Below are 22,708 nucleotides of genomic sequence, written 5' to 3' on the forward strand. Positions count from 1 at the left end.
TACCGCAAGTTATTATTATAGTTGATTGACATTTAGACAATTTCGAAACACTCTATTCTTCTGTTTTATAGAAACGGCAATGCCACTCAGTTTTATCCAGTATTACTGTGCAGTTGTAACAGTCCAATGAAGGATGGGCCATCTATTATTTGACAAAGCCTTTGTAAAGTAGATTATGCAGTTTCAGGAGTATTTGAAATTATCTTCACAGAAATACATTTGGACATCATAGGTTTTAATAAATTTATACTCTGGTGTTAAGCTATTCATTTGTTCTTTTCAAATGTCCAGGGAAAGGGCTATGTGCTGCACAATTCCACGGATTCTTTTACATAGACATCCATGTAAATGGTGCCCCCTACAGTTGTACAGTGTGTAGTTTGGAGTTTTGGAGTTTCTTTAATACACTTGACCATAAGACCAATGTCTTGCTTTAATGGAATCCTGTTGTATCTTTTTGTCTTTTATTCCTTAAAGCAGGTAGACTTTGCATTTGAAGTCACCTTGAAATGATCAAGCTGAACCAACACCAGCTATCCCTCATGCTATGGGTTAAATGTGTCCCCTAAAAGTTCATGTATTGGAAACTTGACCTCCATTGTAACAGTGTTAAGAAGATAGGAAATCCAATTATGGTATTTGAAAGATGGGACTTTTAAAAGGTAGTCAGATTGTGAGGACTGTACCCTTGTGAATTAATCGATCCATTCTTTGGTTAATGGGCATGATTCTGATGGCTTTATAAGGACAGCAAGTGAGATGGTTAGCTCTCTCTTGTTCAGCTCATTCTCGCCATATGATACCATGAGTTGCTGTAGAGAGTCACCCCACCAGGAAGAAGGCCCTCACCAGATATGTTCCCTGGACTTTGGACTTCCCAGACTCCAAAACTATAAGAAATAAATTTTGTTTCTTTTTGAATTATCCAGCTTCAGGTATTCTGTTATAAGCAACAACAACAGGCTAATATACTCCACATCTAAAATTTTAGTCTTCAGCCACTCCTCTCAGCAATGCATTGTTCACCTTCCAGCATATTACAGATATATAATCTAGGCAAGGAAACCGCTGTCATGTTATCAGGTTATGGTTCAGTCACTGAAACAGGCTCAAAAGCAAGTGGGACCCAGTGTTGAGGAGAAGAAAAACAGAGAGTGAAGATGCTGACACTTGAAGCACTGCTCAGGAGGGCAAATTTGGTGAAAGGTCATCGAGGAGAACCTCAGGCATCGGGAATAGGATGGGGAGGGTGCTGGAAGTAGATGCTGCTCAGTGATTCTAGAAGCTCATAGATCAGAGTCATCTGGAGAGCATTACAAACACCAGCATCTGGAGCACCCCCCACCCTCCCCCTAGACCAATTGAATCAGAATTGCTAGGGTGGGGACATAGGCATCTGCATATTTAAAAAATTTCCCTGGGTATTTCTTGTGCACAGCCAGAACCAAGAACCGAATGAATACAGGATCAAAAGAACCCCTTCATTCATTCATTGATCCATCAGTTTTTCATCTATTCATTTAACAAACACTTATTAAGACAAAGGGCTACAAACTGTTCTAAGAGTTGGGAATATAGCTAAGAACAAAATAGACCAAGCCCCCATCCTCAAGGAGCTTACATTCTAGCATACTGAATAAACTCTTCTTTTTCATTAAAAATCAAGTCCAGGTAGCAATTACATGTGACCATTCCCCCAAAGAACAGACAGAATCATTTTCGTGATATTATTATTTTGGATCACAAAGTGAAAATCCTGCCAAAAAAAAAAAAAAAATTAAATTACTGAAACTTCATGTAATGGACTTATATCACTTCTATTTGTTCTTCTGTTTCTAATGCCCACTTTTCCCCCAAGTACTCCTCACCTCCTTTTGTCTAATTTGCCAGGATGAAACTTGTAAAAAAAAAAGTCTTACAAATGCCATGGTGCTTAGATCTGCCTCCCAAATGCTTTGGGAATTTCCATAAAATTAAATGTACATAAATAATACATGGTCAGGGGTTCCTAGGCTCAGGCAAGGTGCTAAATTTGTCCCATATGAGGCCACCTGCTCATATGTCATCTGTTGGCACCAGCCCACGCATTTGTGTGCCAGGACATATGAAATTAAGTTTACCTGATGCTCTCTGACAGCAGCTTTCTGTTACAACGTGCAAATTAGATTAGGTTAAGGTAGAGGGCAGAGGAAATGGATGGCTTCATAGATTGATACTAGAATACTGATGGCTTTAACCAGAAGGTGACTGGTTATGGTTCAGCTTGGGTCATTGGTAATCACGAGTTCCTGTTATTGATGCCTATGCAGTGGGCTGTGTGGAGATGCATGGTTTATTTTTTATTGGATTTTGCCATATTGCCAAACCATGCCAGTAGTGGGACTTCATTGACCTTCACCCTGGAATTTGAGGAAGGAAGGTAAAGGAATGAATAGGTGATGGAGACTGAGTATGCTAGTTGTCTTTTGAATGATGCCTGGTCCCCCTTCTGAACATGTGATTCATGAGTAAGGCTGCAAGTTTGTACAACCCGCCTCCCTGGAACAGTCACCCTCGGGCTGAAGCTAACATGATCACTTGGGTCTCTTGAAGCATGCTTGCACAGTTTTCCTTCTTAATATAAAACAATATAACGCAAACTTGGAACTCCACCAGAAGAGTCATTTTTTTTTTTTAACTTAAAGGAATCTAAAGTTGCCTCTGCCTCATTAAATAGCTCAATTGGCTTCAAAAGCATTTTTTACTTCTATTGAAAATATGGGAACTCTCACTTTATCCTAGTTTTGAAGATTTTTTTTTCATAATGTTATATTGAGTTGCATAATAAACTTTAATACAGCATCTATAGTACAATTCAATGACATTTTATCCCAAGGTATGGTTTAATGGTGTAAACAAAGGGCCAAGGGAGAAATGAACTCAGATATTTAAACATAATATGCACAGAAACCTAAATCTTTCATTGGAAAGTTGACCAGTGATGCGTACAATGAGACGGAAATAACTGTCAAAGGGATTGGAAAGTGATCTAGAGATTTTGTAGGATGAAAATGAGGGGTTACGTATCTGGTTAAATAATTATGTTGTTTGAAATTGCCTAAATTTTACATTACTGCCGTTTTAAAAATGAAGTTATTTCTGCCAAGAAGAATGAGTGTTACATTTCTGAAGAAAACAACACTAACAGCAACAGGAAAAGAGTTCAGAGACTAAATACCATTTCTAAAGTTTCCAAAGATTAAATAGAAAAAACACTTTGGGGCTTAACTAAAAGGCTGAAGGGAGAAACGAATTTCACATAGAAATCAATCGCTCTGTTCACTGACACCCAGTGACAGGACTAATAATTGTGTCCATGTAAAATCAGACCCTCTTGTTACTTTTTAATGAAGTCTGTCTGATTCTGTGATATTTTTGGCCTAGGAAATGAAAGAGATGTTTTATTAAATGAAACTAAGTCTACATAGGTAAAGTATCTCGATATAAGTATGTAATCATACCATGCAATAAAAAGCAAATGCACAAAAAATTAAAGAGATACAAACGTAGCTCAAATAAGCTTCCCCCCCACCCCCAAGAAGCCTTCCTTCTTTCTGTTGTCGACGGAACGGGAGCCCATATTTTGCAGGGAACAATGGCAGAAAGCCATTGGAAGGGGAAGAAAGGTTTTGCCTACCCCCTCTTGGATCCTTATGTCACAGCGTCTGTTCCCTGCTGTACTGAGGAGTCCAGCTCTCCTTTGCAAGCCAAGAAAAATAGGGTCTTTTTCAAACTGTGAGCTCCTAAGATGCTGGCAGAATTCAAAAGTGCTTTCCCCAAACAGAATAAAGCAAGCCCTTTACCTGTTCAAAGCTGGTTATTTGTCTTGCCAAGGTGAAGAGTTTTCTTATATAGTCTCTCTTGCTGTCTCTCTCTCTTTGACTTCCTCCCTCTCCTCTCTTATCTTTCCTCCCTCCCTCCACCATTAATGACACATGGTGCAAACTCAGCATTATTATTTTTAAACCCTCCTTGCCAAGGGGGAGATAACCTCAAGGAAGCTTCTTTTTTAACAGACCCCATCTATTCTCTGTTGGGCCCTGGGTGGTACCCTTTAGCTAGCCACTTTTTTCCCAGCGTGCGTGGGAATGTGTGTGCATGTGTGTGTTATGCATGCATGTGTATATACACACCTTCGTGTTGATTGAGACGTATAGTCATATGCAGGGTCTGTGTCGTCCATCGAGTTCCTTAGCTCCAAATGTGATGCGTTTGGTCTAATAACTGAAAGGGAGACATCCTTACGTGTAATGCTCATCCTGAATTGCACATCCAAACCCCACAGATATCACGGGACACCTAAAAAATCCTTGTGGGTGAAAAAGGTCGACCTTTATTTTCCCTTAGTCTTGGGAGAGAGACGCCAGAAGACACAGGGAGCAGCAGAGTGCAGAACATTCCTGTTCTAACTGCCGCAGGGCGGGGTGGGGGGGTGTAAAAATCTTTCGTGATTTTCTCACAGCTCAGAGTGCCCCACTTCTGTCCAAAACTCTGATAAGAAATACCAATATGGGTGTTTGACAGTTGCAACAGGAGAGTTACCTCCTTAGATTGTAGCGTCTTACCGAGAGAGGTCTTGGCAAAGGCACAGTCATCAAAATTGATGAGCCCCAAAAGGGATTCACCTTTTTTTTTTTTTTAAAGGTTTTGATAAAATTAGCTTTCCTCTTAACAGTCTGGGAGTGTTTTCAGAATAGTAGCTATAAATCTGTCTGGTAGAGCCCTCTCATCTTAAAAGAGACAGAAGACAGACAGATGGAGAGGTGGATGGATGTGTACACACCTGCACACACATGTACATTCTTCAGGTACCTACATCTAATGCTCTTCAAGCCTCTCTGTCTCCGGGGAGGTGGGGCTTGGGGGGAATGGCGTGTGCTATATTCTCTTGCAATAAGGACTGAGAATGAGACCACTTCATCGCCAGATTCTTCTAGGCATGTTCTGAGGCAAGGTGGTACATGGGAAAGAACACGGGTTTTTGAGTCACTGAAAGCTAGATTTAGATCCCAGCACCACCACATTTTAGCTTGAGTAACTTTGGTCAAGATAGTTAACCTCAGTTTCCATGTCTATGAAGTGGAAAAAATAATCTAACTTTCTGAGTTATTGAGAGAATGAAAAGATATCTGTATACCTATAGCTGTGTCTATGTCTGATCTCTAGTGCCTACCTCAGTGCCTAGAATGTGGAAGGCACATTGATAAATGGGGGCTGCATCTACTTCCATTTCTACTAATTTTCTTGTTTTTCTCACTTTCTCCTCTTCCTCTGGGTATTAATTTTTTTCTATAATATGTATTACAAATAGAAATCACATTCTAACTCCATTGGCTGCTTTCTCCTGGTCTCTGGCACTAGTGGTGGCATGTGTGTGTGTGTATGTCTGCGTGTGCCAGATCTCTATCTCTATTTCTATCTACCTATATATACACACTTATATATTTTTTTCAGATATCTCCTTACTCTTTTCTTTCCTTTTAACTAATGTTCTAAATTCACCATGCCTTTTGGGTACTGAACTATAAAAGCTGTTCTACATTCATATTTTGTAGAGTTAGAACTGTGAACATTTTAATAAAAATTATTGTTGGAGAGATTCGAGACAGTGACAAACAATGCCCACATGAGCCAGAATTTAAGGATGTAAGATGGATGTGTTATCCAGGGCACAGTGGTACACCACCTCTTTCTTCTCTACCTTGCCCTTCAGGAGGGTGGAGGTGGCAGAGATTTTTGATGCTTATGTTGGAGGAGTAATCAATAATAATTGCTCACCATGTGCCGGATTCTTCTGTAAGCATTTTCCATAAATCATTTTATTTAATCTTCACAACAAACTTAGGGAATAGGTACTAATATTATCCCCACTTTACAAATGAGGCATCTGAGTCACTAGACGCTGAAATGACCTGCTCCAGGTTGCAGCACTAGCATGAAGCAGGGCCAGGAATGGACACCAGTTTGGCTGAATCACAGGATTCTGTGCTCAACAGACCCCAGGGGTTTCTGTGTCACAGGAATATCAGAGTGGCTTTCTTGCTATACCTCCTCCCCACATGCCACTGTGGGCTCTTCTCACTGTGTGTGCACCGTGAACAGTCAATATTTCCCATGCCTTCCATACAAGCACACACAGTGATAGGATGTACTGCTTTGTGAAACATCTCTTTTCTTTTCCACGCCCTCTGTATTAGTCTGTTTTCTGTTGCTTATAACAGAATTCCTGAAGCTGGGTAATTTATAAATAAATGAAATTTATCTCTTACAGTTTGGAGGCTGCGAAGTCCAAGACCCAGGGAACACATCTGGTGAGGGCCTTCTTCTGGGTGGGAGTTCTCTACAGCATCTCATGGTGACTAGGGTGTTACACGGTAAGAATGGGCTGAGCAAGAGTTAGCTAACTTTCTCACTTTTACTCCTTTAAAAGCCATCAGAACCATGCCCATCAAACTATCAGTCTATTACTCCCTTAATGGATTGATCCATTCATGAGGGCACAGTCCTCACAATCTGACCACCTTTTAAAGGCTCCACCTTTCAAATACCATAATAGGATTTCCTACCCTCTTAACACTGTTACAATGTAGACCAAGTTTCTGATACATAAACTTCTGGGGGACATGTTTGACCCATAGCATTGTCCATCAGGGCTCACACTGTTTCCTTTCTCATCCCCCAATGACAGCTTGTGGCTCTTAGTTGAGCTTTGGAATTGGAAACTGAAGTTCCATTTCAAACTGGGCAATGAAAGTGGGGCAGAATGCATAAATTAGGAACCCTGATCTCGGCAGCTGGAACCCAGGCTTGGGTTTTACTAAATTTTCAGCAGATCCTTATGTCAATGTACATTTAGCTATTCTTCGATTTTCTTATGCCTTTGACATGAGGTAGGAAAAAGGGCATAGGAGAGGAAGGTGTGGTGGTTTGCTTTCATATGATGGAGACCAATACCTACATGCATTGGACAGGTAGGTACCTTTTGGACAAGTAAGATAATTGTAATAGCAAAAATGGGAATATGGTGCCAGGAACAGAAAGCAAGATATTTTAAGCATGTAGAAAGACTATGTTCCAACTACAAAGCTATGCCTGTTGTCCCCTTGCTACTGGGGCTGCCTAAATCCTCAACTCCTGTTTTGAAACACAAGCCTTCATTGTTCCAACTTAACTTTCTACCTGTGGAGCGGTATAGGAAAATCCAAGGTCAGGTGTGGCATTTGTGTATTCTTTTTTGGGACATAAATCTCATTTCATCTTCACTTGGCCTTGTCCTCTCCACCTCTCTCAAGTTCCTTACGGTTGTTTCTAGCCATTTTTCACCTTTTCTCTTCTCTTTGTAAACTTAACAGTTTGCTGATTATTTCTCTCCGAGGTTTCATTTTCAAGTGATTACACCTATGAGGCTCATATTATATAATCTGGATGATAAATATTGTAAAGAGCCCACAGCTGGCTGGATCATTCTTAATTTATGCTGTCCAGCCAATAGTACTGGGACCACCCCTGGAAATCCAGCCTGCCCAAAGCCCCATGCATCTTCAGTCTGCAAGGGCAGAACCAGCTAGCAGAGGGCACATGCTTGCAGAAAGTAGTTCTCTGACTCAAACACTGACATGCAGACCAAAATGCTGCAGCTTGGGTTTGGGGTTTATTTCCTGTGATCATGTGTTTGATGCTGGTCCCTGATTTGCACCTTCTCAGTTCTGTGGGTGTGCATGTCTGTGTCCACATCTCTTTTCAGTTCATTGTTTACCTTCTTTAGTTCTTTCATGATAACAGGTTTTTTGCTCTATGATTTAAGCATCCATTCAGGTCCATATTCTTCAGATCTTAAATTCCTGGAAAAGTGTATATTCATCTGTTTTACCACTTTGGGGGATGTTGTATGCAATAGGTTCATTCACTATTTCTTCAACAAATATTTATTAATTAGTTATGTATTCCAGGCCAAGTTTATGCATAAGAGGCACATCACTGGATAGGAGAGGAAGAGCCTACGCCCTCCTTGGTAATGTTTGTAATAGCATGGCTTGTAAAAGTTAAAATAAAAAGTTAGGATCAACCTAGACTGTCATCAAAATGAGAATGTAAAGATGAATTGCAGTAAAGTAACTCAATAGAATACTATATACCAGTGAAAAATAAACCGGTAGATAAATCTCAAAATTTTAAAACTGAGAAAACCACCAGTAAAAATAGAATATGTTATCATTTTTGTAAAGTTTAGAAACAGAAACACTAATGTGAAACAAGTTAATATGTTGCTTATAGGATATAGGATATATATATATATATATGTATATATGTGTATATATGTATATATGTCAGACATACCTGGGGGCTTCTAATCTATTGGTAATATTTATTAAACTGGGTATAGGAAACAGATGTTTGTTGTGTTATATTTTACACTGCTTATGTGTCTTAAATACTTCATATTATTATTTTATAAATAAAATTGATATGCTCATTCCAAATTCACCCAAATATAAGGAATTGAATTACTTCTCAGATGTACTGTGTTGAACTTGCTGGGTAGGATATTGGACAGACTGAAAGGATTAGTTAAAGTAATGTAAGAAAGTCCTGCAAGAAAAAGAAAGGAGGGGTTGTTTTGAGAACTTTTGCCCTAGGCATAACATCTCTAACCAATAGTGCAGCTATTCATCAGCCCTAGCATTTGGGGAAGAATGGTTAATTCGGGTGCAAATTCTAGTTCATATGAGTTGCTCTCTTTAGACCTAATGTTGTTAGAAAAGAATAGATAGTTCTGTGGCCTTGAGGGCTTGTAGGAAAATTCTGGGTCTTATTACTACTGTGTTCCTTTTCTCTCCTTTTATAAGTCCTATTTACCCTCCAAACTTACATCTCATGTGGAGTTCTTCAATACCATTTTCCACTGTCTTTCTATATACACAAATACATTTTTAAAAAATCCTTAACCATCTTGGTGTAAGTTGCAGACACAGTGCCCTGATAACCTTAAATATTTCAGTGTGTTGTTACTAAAAACAAGAACATTATCTTACATAACCACAACACAATACCTAATTCAAGAAATTTAACACATTGACACAGTCCTCTTACCTAATCCACAGTTTGTTTTCCAATTACATCAGTTCTCCTAATAATGATCTTGATGACAATTTTTTTGTGATTCCGAATCCAATCCATCATGCATTTCATTTAGTTGTCAAGTCTGTTTATTGTCCTTTAATCTGAAACAGTAACATAGTCTTGCTTTGTCTTTTATGATCTTGACATTTTAAGAGTAGAGGGAAGTTATTTTGTATAGGACCCTCAATTTGGGTTTCCAGCTGTGTCCTCATGATCCTGCTCAGGGTGGGCATTTGTGCCAGGCACACTCCAGGGGTGCTAATGCCCTTCCCTTCCCAGGGCATCCTTTCAGGAGGCAGGTGATGTAGGTTTGTCCCATCATTAGTGATACTATCACCTTAATCACTTGATTCAGATGGTGTCTCCCACATACCTCCAAGAAAAACATTCCCACTACAATTAATAAGTCATTTGAGGCTAAGAGGAATGATTTATACTGTGTAAATATTCTTTTTGCCGTTAAACCTTCCTTTATTCATTCTACCATTCATTGATGATTCTTGCCTGAGTCAATTATTACTATGACGGCTACCAAATGATTGTTCTCTAACTCCATAACACTCATGTTTACATGTTGGCATTCTACTTCCTTTCCCACCTGTATTCATTTAATCATTTATATCAGTATGGAGTCATGGATTTTTATTTTATCCAGTGGGCTGCAATTGGTTACTGTCATTATTTGTTTGAATGCTCAGATTATTCCAGATTTAGTTACTTGGAACACCTTCAAGCTTGCTCCTTTTGACATGACCCATAATTCTTGGATAACATCCTTATTTATTGACACCACAAGATATTCTAAGATAATCTTGAATGTTCCTTGCCCCAGACATAGAATCATCCATTTCTTCAAGGAGCTCTGATTCCTTTTATTGTAGAACAGTATTCAGAAACAAAGTTCTGGGTGATCATGGTTTCTAGGTTCCCTAAATGGATAATAGAAATAGAGCTAGGGAAACACGCGCACACACACACACACACACACACACACACACACACACACACACACACACACACACGTGCGCGCGTGTGCGCATGTACATGCACATACATATATATATATATATAACTATCTTTTAAAAGCCAAGAATTCATTAATCCTCTCAAAGGATTGCGTTCCTCCCAACAGGATGTGTTACTAGGTTAATTTTTCCCCTGCTTATCTGATATCACTTATTATTTTGTCAGTCTAATAGGCTATGGGATTCTTAGGAGAGAGACTTTTATTTTTTGTCATCTTATATCCTTATTGCCTAGGAAAATGTCTGGTGCAGATTAGATGCTCAGTATAAATCAGTAGGATTGTTGGGTTGGATGGAAGGATGGTTGGTTAGGACTATTGAATAGGAGGGTGAAGGATTGTTGAACAGGAGGTAGAATGAGGATAGGGCGGGAATACAGTTGGATGGAAGGATGGTTGGGTGCAAGGGCATTTGGGTGGAAGCATGGTTGTATGGAGAACTGTTAATTGGAAGAACGATTAGGTGAAAGGACTGTAGGGGGGATGGGAGGGTGGAAGGTGGTCTCCATGTCATATATATATATATATATATATATAGTTGTTGTTTTGTTTTACTTCTGAGCTTATTGAGTCCAGGTATTATTTTATACATCATTTTGATTTCATTTGGCCTTGCTGATACTAGGTATTCATTTAATACCCATTGATTATCTGAATATGACTTTCAGGAACATGATTGAATTATTCACCTTTGAATTAGTTGTATCCACCACAACACTTAGCATAAAAAAGTACTTAATATTCAGTTTGTCAGTAAGTCAATTAGTCAGATAATGACAACAAAATATTATCTCCTCTATTTAACTTTTCAAGGAAACTAAAGCTGCTTTATTAGTTTTTTCAACACTGAGTATAGACTCGATTCATTCTCTCTGGGTGTCCTTTTGCCCTGAGATTATTTAAGTAGCAATCTACTTGGCAAGAATGAATGGGCATTGTTTAGCCTTGTAATTATTCTTTGGCTCCTGTAATCAGGGAACAAACTCTAGCTTTGGAACCAGTGTCTAATGGCACACAATTTGAGACCATTTTAAGATCAGGCAATTGAGTTAGATAGAGGGAATTCTTCTAGGAGTTGATAGAGGCTGATGTTCTGAAATACCTATTTTATTCATTTCTTTTTATTTTCTAATGCTAATAAAGTGACCAGCAAATTCTTCTAACACTGATATTGTGAACAGAAAGGAAACCCAATTTTTAGGACGTTTTTTTAATTTTTCATTTTTGAATCCGTTGTGGGTTTCAGTGTCTTTATAGAAAAAATTCATAATTGAACCTTAGAATAGAAGACAAGTGCTACGTAATGTGAGTCAGAAAAGAGACCAGACATTGCTTCAGCTGAAAATGTCTTTTTTTCTAGGTAGTTTATATCCTGGCCAAGTGTTCTCGCAAAAAGCAACCATGTAACATTTTCCCATCCAGATATAAGAAACAAGCAACCGCTATTGCTACTGTTTGGTATTGAGTAATCGTACATAGGTGGGGTGGGGAAAAGGCAATCTGAATTATAAATCGCCTTCCTTTGAAGTCAAATCAATTTTTATTCTTAATCTGTGAACATGAGATGAGAACAAATAACTTCTGAGTGAAATAAAGATTTCTTAGCCTGTCAAGATTTATCTTATCAGGCTGAAGAGGTAGGATTCCTGTTAGCAACTGGCAGTTTTAAAAATCCATTCGCCTGAGGAAGTGTGAAAACAGTCTGCAGAACAAAGACTCTGCGCTATGGCTGTATCGAGTTCTTATTTGCTCCTTTTTTACGTCCCTGACTCGAGACTTTGCCAGATCCAACTTTAAAACTCTTGCAGGCCAATGAGCGTCTGTATAGAGAGAGTATCAGAAACCATTTCTTTAGGGGAAGAAGTGTTTCGTGGTGCAAAATGCAGAGGTTCTGTTGCCCAAACACCAAAGAAAGTAGGACATTTTCTAGGAACTTCATAGGTGACCCTCACAGGGAATTCTTTATGCCAGTCTCTGAGGTCTTTTACTGGCTGTTACTGTGCCACTGTGGAAGGAAAAATCCACCTTCCCTGTGTTAATTTCTGTTTCATCAAAGCCAAAATAGACAGTTCTATGGACTAAAGTAATAAACACACTGAGCTTTGGGTGCAGCTCTAGGGCATTTTTTTTTTTTCCTCCTTTGGCAAAGCCAAAAGAAGAGAACCAATTGTATTTCTCTGACATTTGGGGGCAGATTTTCATTTCTGGGCAGGAAGAACATGCCAGTACCTGTGCAGTTTCTCTTTTGGCTCATTTGAAAATCCTCTAGGAAAGACCACTGTATATTCCCTGCATGTTCTCCTGGGGTGTGTAGAATCAGGTTTCTGGACAGCCCCTTGGAAGTCTGCCAGCCTGCCTCCTCATTGTCCAGATGGGAACCCAGAGGCTGGACTCACAAGGACCATTGATTAACCCAAGGTCACCTGGCTCTGGTTTGTGGCACAGCCAGAACTAGTACCCAGAGGCTTCCAGAATCTCAACACAAAGAGTATTCATTATGAACATAATCCTCCCTATCCTTTCTCCCTCCTGTCCCCCACATAAACAGTGAGAACACAGCATCTTACTAGCCAGGGTATATTACCACACAGATGCCTTTCTGTTGTTTTGAGGACCAGCAGGTGTGCTTGTGCTGGGACCCCTGAACTTGGATAACTCTTCCAACTGCCCCAACATCTCCAGCTCCCACCTCCCCTTTCTTTGTCACTTTCATAAAGATCCATTCCCTGACTTCTGTGAGCAAACCAAACCCCTCTCCATCATGCGATCTCTTTTTTACGATGATCTCTCATACAGCATTTTTCCCAGTTGCAGTTTTGCATTGATATCTGTGATTCTTTGTCTAGTTTCTCTCTCCCACGAGGCTCCAAGTTCTAATGGTCAGTGGCCTTGTCTTTCATGTTTCCTATTTTGTCCTATAGCCTGGCACTTAGTGGGTAGGTGTATTTGCTCGCTAGGGCTGCCCTAACAAAGTATCACAAAGTAGGTGGTTTAAGAAAACAGAAATTTATTTCTCACACAGTGCTGGAGGCCAGAAATTGGAAAGCAAGGTGTCAGCAGGGCCATGCTCTCTCTGAAGGCTCTGGGGGAGGATCCTGCCTTGCATCTTCCAGCTTCTGGGAGTTGCTGGCATTCCTTGGCAGTGGGTGGCTGTGTCACTCCAGTCCCTGCCTCTGTCATCACATGGCCTTCTCCCTGTGTGTGTCTCCTCCTCCTCGATGTCTCTTCACATTTGTCTTTTCTCTGTGTGTGTCTCTGGGTCCAAATTTCCTTCTTCTTAGAGGGCCCAAGCTTCTAAGTTGGATTAAGGTCCCCAACCTAATGGATTCATGACCAGCTTTTGAGTTCCTTGGGCTGCAATGAGAAATATCACATACTTGGTAGCTTCGAACAACAGAAATTTATCTTCTCACATTTCTGGAGGCTGGAAGTCTGAAGTCAGGGTGTTAGCAGGCCGGGCTTCCTCCTGAGGATGTCGGGGAGACTTCTTCATTGCCTCTTCTAGCTTTTACTGGTTGTAGGGACTCTTTGGCATCTCGTGGCTTACAGATTAATCACTCCAATCTCTGCCTCTGTTTTCACCTGACCTTCGGCCCTGTTTGTCCGTGTGCCCTCGGTTTTCTTGCCTTATAAGAACACCAGTCACTGGGTTAGGGCCCATCCTAATCCAGTATGACCTCATCTTAATCTAATTACATCTGCAAAGACCCTATTTCCAAATAAGATCACATTGTGAGGTTCTGAGGGGACATGAATTTCTCAGGGACTCTCTTCAAACAAATACAGAAGACAATACACATTTGCTGAATGAATGAATAAATGATTGTGCCATGGGCTCTGGCAAGTCTTAGTGAAGGAGAATTGAGTTGTCATGCCTGAGTAGACGCTAGTACAGTGTGCGCTCTGGTGGAGTCTAGGAAGGGTCAGGGTCTGTGTTGACAGAAATGGAAATATCCTCAAAGAGTGCCTCACCCTCTCTTAAATGACTCCTCCAGATTGCTCTGCGGTCTTCCCCTCTGCAGACTGTTTTTAATATGTCTATTTAAATGCAAATTTTGACTTTCTGTCTGTAATCATATAAAATGTTTGGCACTAAAATTTTAATCAGGAATGTAATTTTATATAGAGGCAGTAATGGAGTGGTAGGCCACACATAATACAATGAAGCACCCCAGGCGTGGATTCCCAGCACACAGAAGCTCTGGCCTCCCTGATTCCAGTTGAGTTGGAAAAACCCTGTTTAGCTCAGAGGGGGCATTTTTTAGATATATTTCCCACTCCCAGGTATGTCCTGCATATTGTCACTAATCCTGGTGGCTTACTGTCCTTTAAAAACTGAAGGGGGCGATCAGGTATTCTTTTTCTGTGTCCTCTAGTCTCTTCCCATCCCCAAGAGGCCATAGAGGGAAAGAGGGGCTCTACCCTACCCCCATCTAAGAGGATGGCTCATTTATCAAAATTGGACTAGAGGCTCCGCCACCAGAGCTTCTATTGTTTGGGAGGATGACTGCCAGCAGCAGATGTTTGTCATCGCCTCAGCTCCCTGCAGTCTTTGAGCTCCATCTGCCACGAGCTCAGTCACAGCTGCCAGTGCTTTCCCCTCTGTCCCCACCTTTCATCTCTATCGGAGGCTGGGGCTCCACGCATCCGAGCACACTGGGGAGATGGCTACTCAGACCCAGGAACCCTGGTACCACGATCCTTCCAGACAGCTGCCTAGGCATCTTTCTGCATTTGCCTGTTGGTATGTTTAATACAGCTCCAGTGGAGGTTGTTGAGAAGGTTGGACTGCACTTTATTGCTTTGGTTTTGGTGTCCCAGCGTGTCATGGCAAGAGTGCTAGATTACATTGAGTCAGGTTCCACTTAGGCCATCCCCTGGTGTTGGGAGTATGCAAATACTCTTCCATTTCTAACTAAGCTATGCAGTGCCTCAGGGCCTTTGCAATGGCTATTCCCTACTCCTGGAATGCTCCTCCCCATGGGTCAGCTTGGAGCTCAGCCCAAATGCTCAGCCCTCAGAGAGCCCTCCCTTGCTCTCCCTGATTAAAGTATATGGCCCCCAGATCACGTATGACCTAAACAGCCACTTTATTTCGTTCATTGCTATCATCTCAACCTGTAATTATAATATTCATAATATCTCTTGAATGGTATTTAGGATGATTACTCTTCCTAGAGTTTGCAAAATGGATTTAGGGGTGGGGATGAGGGAGTGGGCAGAAATAAAGGTCAAGAGACAAGGTTGGAATCTGTAGTATTGATTTTGTTCAGAGAAGACTGGCCCTGGAAAAGGGAAGTAGCAATGGTGAAGGAAATCATAGGTAAATAGTGGAGCCTTTATTGTAGAAGATGAGAAGAATTGGTGATTGTGTGTTAGGACTGAGGAAGAAGGAGTATAATGCCCTGGTTTCTAAACTGGGTATTTGATGGATGGAGGCAGCTTTCCAAAAATAAATAGATTTGAGGAGAAAGATGCTGAGCTCATTTTGGAAGCTAACTCCTATACAAGACCCACATTAGATTTTCATACAGGGATCTGATTGAGAAGTCATCATAGGGGCGATAGCACTTGAAGCCATGAGGATGGAGGGTACTTCCCTGGGAGAGAGGCAGAATGAGAAGATACGGCAGCCAGGAATGAGAGTGGCCATACATCCCGGTAGACCAAGATATTCCTGCCTCATGCCTGTTGGTCCTGCATAATTTCTAATAGCCCCCCAACCCGTTCACTTTTGTTTGTCCCAGTTTGTACAGTAAATTATGTGGCTACTTACCCAGAAGGGAAGGCTGGGGAAATTCAGAGTTTATAGGAAGATGGAAGAAGAGCCCGCTGAGAAAACTGAGTGTGAGCAGGGGGTAGGAGGAAAACCAAAAAAGCCAAAAGAATGTTGGGTGATGAATGCCAAGGGGAGAGCATTTATAAGAAGAGGAGAATCATCCGTGTAAGGATTCAGAGATGTCCATTGGATTTAGCTACAAAAAAATTGAAGATGTTCCTACTTATGAGAGTGGGAAGATGCCGGGGGTGATGGGTTTGAGAAGAAAATGGAAGGTGAGAAAGTAGAGAGTCAGTACCATGAAGTTTTGCTATGAAAGAAAGGAGAGGTTTTAGAGGAGCAGACAGACATGAGCACAAAATCAAAAGAGGGATCACTGGGCGGGAGAGAGCTGACATGTCTCAGTACCGGAAAGGGGCCAGTAGGGGTCTGATGGTGAAAACTTCTGGAGAGAGGGTGTCTACCTGACAGAGCAATGTTCCTGAGGGAGAGAGCAGATGTGAGAAGGGACACCTTCCCCTCTGTAACAGAAGGAAAAAAGAGAAAGTTTGAGTATGAGAAAGTCTGTAGGCTTTATGGCGGGGATTTGGAGAGAGTTCCTCTTCATTGGCATTTATTTTCTCTTCTGAGGTAGGAGGTATCTGAGAGGTGGGGGAGGTTGGAGATGTGTGAGGAAAATAGACATCACTTTAAATAGTCATATGGGAAATGGAAGAAGAAATTCGCTCATTCAGAAGACTTTTATTGGTTGCCCTCTGTGCTCCGAGCCCTGGGAATCAAAGAGTGAATAGAACAGTCAAGCGGGACAGACATTCTCTTTGGAAAGGGAACAGTAATGGTGGGGGAGGCAGCACATTGAGACTGTAGACCCCCCACTCCTTCCCTGCTGACAATGAAGTAGATCTGAGTGGTGTGTGACTTTATTAGAGCTCAGTGGCTGGGGGTAGGTGTAGAGAAAATGGACCACTGATGGTCTAGTGGTGGAGGTACAGAAAGGCAGATGAGTTGAAGTTCTGGGGAGAAAATAAATGGTAATTAAAGTTATGGACCAGATTAAATACAATCTGGGTGTGGAATAAAGGGCATACTTAGATTATTTCTTTCTTTGTTTCTTTTTTCCCTCTGACAGGCATTGCTATAGTGAGTGTCCTTGAACAAATCTCTTTGGGGCATACATGAATATTTCCCTAAAATAGATACAAAGAAGAGGAATGGCTGGGGCCAAATGGAAACACATAATCAGTTTCAATAAATACCCCCAACTTGTCTGGTACAAATGACTCACCAGTTGGCACTCCCACCAATAGCATCCCAAAGAGCCTCTTTTCTTTTACCCACCCTTACCCACACTGGACATTATCAATCTTTCTAATTTTTAACAATTGGATGAGTAAACATTTTTAAGTGCATTTCAGTGACAGCTTGCTATGGCAATCATCTTTTTTTATCATCTTGCTTGTGTACAGTGAAGATTGTAGAAATATTTTAGAGGGAAGATCAGAGAGGGGATAGCTGCAAAATTGGGGTAGGGGTCATTGGGGGAGCTGTTGGAGGAAATCAGATGGGAGACAACAGAACTGATCTGAGAGCTGGAGAGGAAGAGATAGATTCTAGAGGCATTTTAGAAGAGGTGATAGGCTTTGTGACCTTTCAGGAAAGCAGGAAGGAGGGTCAGAGCAGACAGTGGTTTGTAGTCTGACTATGCTAAATGTTTAATTAGGAGGAATGATGCAGAAGGAGATGCAGATTTAGGGCTCTGTTCGAGCATTGTGGCTCTTCCTATCGGATGTCAAACACTTTTTTGAGTCATTGAGCCTGAGTCTGATCCTCTTTCCTTGTGGGATAGATCAGTTTGCTTTGTCATGCTTTGGGGGCTGTTGGGTCCTGTTTGCTAGGCCAGGCATTGGGCCCTTGTGTCCGAAGGTTGCCATATCTGGTGCTGCTGGAACTGGGCCTGCATTGTGTCCCTGTAGATTCCAGCAATTGGACCCAATCACCACCAAGCTTTCACCTGGTCAGTTCCTGCTCTGGACATTTACAAGGCACAGGTTTAATAGCTATCTTCCCCACTGCACTGCAAATTCCATGAGGGCACAGACCGTGTCTGACTTGTCTATTGCTATCTCATAGAGCAAGCCTTTGCAAACTTTTTCTGTAAAGGGCCAGATAGAAAATATTTCAGGCTCATGGGCCAAAGGTCCTCTGTTGCTACTCAAATCTGCCTTTGCAGTGTGAAAGCAGCCATAGACAATAGGTAAAAGGATAAGCATGGCTGTGTTCCAATAAAACTTTATTTATGGATGCTGATATTTGAACTTCATATCATTTTCATGTGTCACAGAATCTTATTCTTCTTGTGATTTTTTTTTTCCAACAATTCAAAATTTCAAGAGCCATTTTTAGTCTGTGGGCCATACAGAAACAGGCAGTGGGCCAGTTCCTGAAAGCGGAGTTTGCTGACTTCTGTCCTAAAGCATAGCCCAGGGCCTGTAACACCAGTTAACACTCATTTAACATGGTGGAAGAAAAGGAGAAAGGTGCATAAGTTGTTTTCTGTACTTTCTTCCTCCTGCAGAGTGGAAAAGGAATGATACTGAGGAATAGTAAAATGAACAGTAGATTTGGTGTCAGTAAATCTCTATCCTCCTCCTAATGAGGACAGTGACCCTAAGTCAATAGCTCCATCTCTTTAGATGTCTACTGTCCTATCTGTGTGATGGGGAGACACCCAGCTTCATTAAAGGATGTGAAAGTACTTGACATACCCAAGCCCACTGATGAGTGTTATTACTTGAAGCAGAAGAAGAAGCACAATAGTACTTCTAAGCCAGTACTTAAGCAGAGCCAGCTCAGGGCTCAGCTGCAGAGGCAGCATGATCCCAAGACTGAGCAGGAGGATTTGACATCTGGTGCCCAAGAAGTTTGCTAAGGCTGTCCAATCCTTTGCTGACACGTGCTAGCAGATTCTTATGCTTTCTCCAAAAAAAGGGTAGAGTATGGGCTCCACTCCCACAATGTTGGTTAATCTTCCCAGAACATCTGGCTTTATTATTTTTAAAGTAAGGGTTTTATGGAAGCCTAGAATAAAGTGCATATCAAACCCAAGTGATGTCATGGCTGTAGTTAAATGAAGGTTGAACCTCTTAAGTGCAGTGTCATTTGATGTACCTTTTTGTCAGACACCCTATGCAGGATGCTGTGTGGTGGGCAGCACAGACTATGTCTTTTCTTTCTGTCCTGAGGCCTTCTGTGCAGTATAACAGTTTCCTTTTCCACCTTGTTTCCTTCATTTGGTTAGGACAAGACCTACTCACTGCATGCACTATCCCCTTTCTAGAAAGACAGCACAGTACACAAGGTAACTTAAGTGGTCACAACCAAAATTTTAAATCAATTGTTAAAGTACTGGTGATTACTATGGGGAAGATGAAAACTGTTTTTTGTTTTGTTTTATTTTATCATTTAAAGCACAATGGATCCTCTACTGTATGGGAATTTTAAGGAAAAAAAACAATTTCTCATTCTCTGCAGTACTTAGACTGCTGTTATCACTCTCTTTCTGCCCCAAATATTTCTGTTTCACCACCATTCATCTCTCTTGATTGGTTTTGCTTTTCTTCTTCTAAGAAGTTGCTAAATTTGCTTGTAAAGTTTTGTTTATTCATCGGCGCTCAGTTGAAAGGTGCTGGATCATTAATCTAACTATTCAAGGTTAACCATGCTTTATGCTGAAATTGCCTTTTATGGAACAGATTTCAAGGTTTTGCAAAAGTTGAGTGCTACCTCATTTTTGACATTTCAGCAATGAATCCTGTTTGAAATGTGATTTGAATCCAATCATCATCTTATTTGTGGAGGAAGATAAAAATAATATACAAATATTGCAGTAAAATTGGATTTCTCCTTGCAGCCTTTTGCATTCCAATTCAGCTAGGTTTTGCTAGGGTGGCACTGAGCAATGTCATTCCTACTTTAATTCCATCTTCCATTTTTCTCCCTATATATATTTCCCTCCCAGAAGGCTTAAACATATTTTCTTTCTATCTAACATAAATTGTACAGGGTTTCTCAAGAGTGTACATTGAAGAAATGGAGTTTACACAATTATTCCTATGTCTTATTGTAGAATCTCAGGGTAAAAAGGGCTTTAGAGGCCATCAAATTCATCTAGTTATGCAATCCCAGAATTATTCCTTTGAAGGAACAAATGAAGAATTTCGTTTTCCAGTCTTCTTTGTAAACATGTGAATAAGTTTATAAGTGCTTCCATCTCAGTGTTTGGATGTGGCATTTTAATTAAAGACCAAGGCAGCAAGCTTTGCTATTTTTTATGATCTGATATAGCCCACAGTTCCTACATAACACTGTGTTGTTCTTGTTCAGCCCCTGACCTGAGATGACTGTTTTCTAACCAAAGAACTAGTCTGTAGAGGCTAGTACCAGGCAGTCTCTGAATAAACTCACACCCGGAGACTGCACCATTTCTGTATAAATTATAGTCATGTCTGAGGATGTCCCACTCACCCTCTTTTCAGCAGCACCTCTTCCTGTTGGCTATCCACAAATTCTCTCCTCCTCCTATACAAGCTTGCTCTTCTAAGGGTTTTCCAACATGCATTACTTCTAAAGTGTTTACAGGTTGATAATGCTCAACCTCAATGTAGGTCTGACCCTGAGAAGATGTTATTGGTGTGGATAAGATCAAGCCACTATGATCAGTTGAGCCCTACTTTTCCTTATTTAAATAATGGATATTGGAATAGGTGGTATGCATAGTGGTTAAGGACATGAGTCTAAGTTAAAATCTTAACTCTGGAATCTCAGCAGGAGCCATGGGCAGCTCCCACCTCCAACAGAAGGCAGGATTGCACCCAGGGACTGCAGCCCCCACCACTGTTGCAAACATCCCTTCTGCATGGGTGGTCCATCACAGCTACCAACACAGCCACTGCTGCTGCAAGCATGGCTCACTGTCGCAGCAGCAGCCATACTTACCATACAGACAGCCTTCTGTCCACTTGACTGAACTGAAACAAAGAGAGTCACCAGCAGAGTCCAGAAAAAGAAGAGGAAGTCTCTCTCCTCAAAGCCCATTCCAAAGTAATAGAAGCCACTGCTCTACAAGATGACCAGACATCAACACAGAGATACTAGAAATACAAAACATATAAAAATAAATAAATAAATAAATAAAATAAAACAAAAGGAAAATGTGACATCAAGAAGTAATTCTCAAGTACCAGACCCCACAGAGCAGGAAATCCTTGAAATGACTGACAAGGAATTCCAAGTGACAATCTTAAGGAAACCCAGAGAGATATGAGAGGACTTGGACAACACAATGAAATGAGAAAAGTATACAGGATATGAAGGAGGAAATTTACAAGTGATCAATACCTTAAAAAAGAACATAGCAGAACTTATAGAAATGAAAGATTCATTTAACAAAATAAAAAACAAACAAGAGGTTAAGCAGTAGGTTAGTGGAAGAAGAAGAAAGAATTTCTGATCTTGAAGATGAATTTCTGGTCTTTTCTAAATAACCCAGGCAAACAAAACAAACAAATAAACAAACAAACAAAAAACAAGAAGAAAGAAAAAAAATGTAATCAAGAAAAGCTAAAAGAGCTAGCAGACAACCTTAAGCACATAGACATCTGAATCATGGTTGTTCTGAAAGGGGAGAAGAAAGGAAAAATCATTGAAAACATAGTCAACAAAATAATAATGGAAAACTTCCCCCTTATAGAGACACACACAGACCTTCAGATACAGGAGGCTCAAAGATCCCTAAACAGATTCAATCCAAAATATCCTCTCTGTGACATATTATAGTCAAACTGGCAAGGCTCAGAGACAAAGAGAGAATCTTCAAAACAACAAGTGAAAACCATCAAGTAACATATAAGAGAGTCCCTATCAGACTAACACCAGACTTCTCAACAGAAACTCTACAGGCCAGAAGAGAATGGGATGATATGTTCAAAATATGAAAAGAAAATCTGACAGCCAAGAATACTATACCCAGCAAGGCTATTCTTTGTAAATGAAGGAGAAATAGTGTATTTCTCACACAAACAAAAACTGCAGGAATTCACCACCACATGACAAGCCCTGCTAGAAATCCTTGAGGGAGTCCTGTATCTGGAATCTGAAAAACAATAATCACTACCAGAAATATACAAGGAAGAACGACACCCACTGGTAGAACAAAAATGCAAATGAGAAAGAGAAAGAAGCTAAATCTTGCCACCACAAAAAATGAACAAACATTGAAGGCAAATAGTAAAAGGGGGAAAAAGGAACAAAAAATAGTTAAAACATCCAAACAAAAATTGATAAAATACCAGAAGTAAGACAGTGCCTTTCAATAACAACCCTAAGTGTAAATGGATTAAACTCCCCACTCAAAAGACATAGACTGACCGATTGGATTAAAAAGCAAGACTCAACTACATACTTTCTACAAGAGGCTCACCTCACTTGTAAAGACACACACAGACTAATAGTGAAGGTATGGAAAAAGATATACCACACAAATAGAAACCAAAAATGAGCAGGATAACTATTTTTATGTCAGATAAAATAAACTTTAAACTAAAACTATCAAAGGAGACAAAGAGGGTCATCATATAACGATAAAGGGATCTATCCAACAAGAAGACAGAACAGTCGTAAATATATATGCACTCAACATTGGAGCACACAGATATATAAAGCAAACATGATTAGACCTAAAGAAAGTG

Source organism: Cynocephalus volans, chromosome 6 (genome assembly GCF_027409185.1).
Source record: "Cynocephalus volans isolate mCynVol1 chromosome 6, mCynVol1.pri, whole genome shotgun sequence".
Taxonomy (NCBI): Eukaryota; Metazoa; Chordata; class Mammalia; order Dermoptera; family Cynocephalidae; genus Cynocephalus; species Cynocephalus volans.